General features: G+C 47.6%; 1 long non-coding RNA gene across 1 annotated transcript; it reads right to left on the reverse strand.

Annotated features, from left to right (window-relative positions):
• Nucleotides 1-345: 345 nt before the first annotated feature.
• On the reverse strand, nucleotides 346-665 carry LOC147221317 (uncharacterized). Its single transcript, XR_015107882.1, has 3 exons — nucleotides 652-665; nucleotides 484-548; nucleotides 346-416 (listed from the first exon to the last, which is right to left on the reverse strand). It is a non-coding gene; the product is annotated as an uncharacterized LOC147221317 (long non-coding RNA).
• Nucleotides 666-1,695: the final 1,030 nt, after the last annotated feature.

Raw genomic sequence — 1,695 nt, forward strand, 5'->3', positions numbered from 1 at the left:
GTCCTTATCTACCTATCCCGGCGTGACGCGGGGAGGGAGGAGACCAGTGCGGCAACAAAAAATAAATAAAAATGTTCAAAGAGTATAGAGAAGGTCGGTCTATGTGAAACTATAGACTATCTTGTGTCAGATCTGGCCATGAAGACATACATTCATTATCGCTCCGGTAATCGCTGAAACGAGGTTAAGTGTCCTCTCGTACGTCTTAAAAAGAGAAGAAAAATATGTTTCGTTAAGTGCTGGGAGGCGGTTCGGGTGTAAAAACAGGACAGGCGGCGAGACGTACTTCTACAGGCTGACGAGGAAAAGAAAGGATACAGAGCTGGAGGTGGCAGAGGTGAAGATGTTGAGGTTCTCTTTTGGGGTGGAGAGGATCAGGAAAGAGTCCGTCAGAGGAACAGCACATGTTAGGCATTCTGGAGACAAAGTCAGACTGAGATGGTTTGGACATGGACAGAGAAGGGATGCATAGGCTGGACCTACCAGGCTGGAGGTCTAGAGAAGGAGGACTAGAGGTTCATGGAGGCGGGTGATTTGCTGTGGCGACCCTGGAAGGGAAGAGTAATTTTTCACCAAAATACAATTTTTTGAATTTGAAATTTGTATTTAGCTGTCTGTGTTCAATCAATGGGAAGCTTGTTGTCCACACACCACCACGTCTCTTCGAATTTGCGGCCTTGCTCAGTGCCGTGTCGCGGCCCTCTTTCAGTCATTCTCTAAACCGGTGTCTTGGGAAATGGATCCTGAGTTGATGAAAAAAAAAAAATTGTAAAAGGCCTTTCCGTTTTATTGCGCGTAACATGGTACGACTCGCGGAGCAAGAGTTAGCCTTTATCCCCGATCAAAACGCCCGGCGGGTTGGATGGTGGCCTCCCAGGTGGCGCGAAAATTAATTTGCCTTGAAAAAAGTTGCCAATAGGTCAAAGAAAAAACGAGAAGGGGTTTCAAAGCGGGAGGCGCCGGGTGTTCGGTCAGATGAAGACATTTGGTGGGGGAAACAACTTCACGGCCAGGATGCGCTGTGGGACAAAAGAGCAAAATTGTCTCTCTTTCCTTTGTGTTGCCTTTGTGCCGATTTTCCACGAATTTATCATGGAGGTCGGAGGTACCGGGCTCCGGGGTATTCTCTTCCCTTTTGCACCACATGATGGCAATCTAGAAGTGCGATTTTGCATGCTTAAGCTCATCTAATCTCATCCCAAATAAACCTTGAGGCATTTCTGGCAAGGCACTTGTTGAAGTTTAGAAACTGGTAAATGGCAATTTCATCACCTTGCAGTTTCTAAGCAATTTACACAGGGTTATAGTCACCCGTCCTCACACCAATGGCGGCAGAGCTGCCATGCAAGGCGTTAAGCATACCATTAGGAGCAACTTGGGGTTCAGTGTCCTGGCAAAGGACACTTCTGCTAGCAGACAGAGGCAGATGGGAATCTGACCGCCAACCTTCTAATTGGAGGTACGCCTGCTCAAGCAACTGAATGGCCTCGCAACCAGAGGAAAAAAGGGAGACGGCACAATATTTCCCTTTGGACGTAAGCACTTACTTCACCTGTTGGCTCTTTAAGATTCCGAAAAGCATACATGTTTCTTTCCCAAAAGTCAAGTTGTGCACTAATCTGAGCGGGGTGGCCTGCTCTGGGGTCACCAAAGATGGATGTGTGTGTTCCACCACCTGAGAGAAGCTTATTGCTG

The sequence above is a fragment of the Fistularia commersonii genome, chromosome 22 (assembly GCF_037954325.1).
Source record: "Fistularia commersonii isolate RoL2024-O1a breed Wild chromosome 22, RoL_Fcom_v1.0, whole genome shotgun sequence".
NCBI lineage: Eukaryota > Metazoa > Chordata > Actinopteri > Syngnathiformes > Fistulariidae > Fistularia > Fistularia commersonii.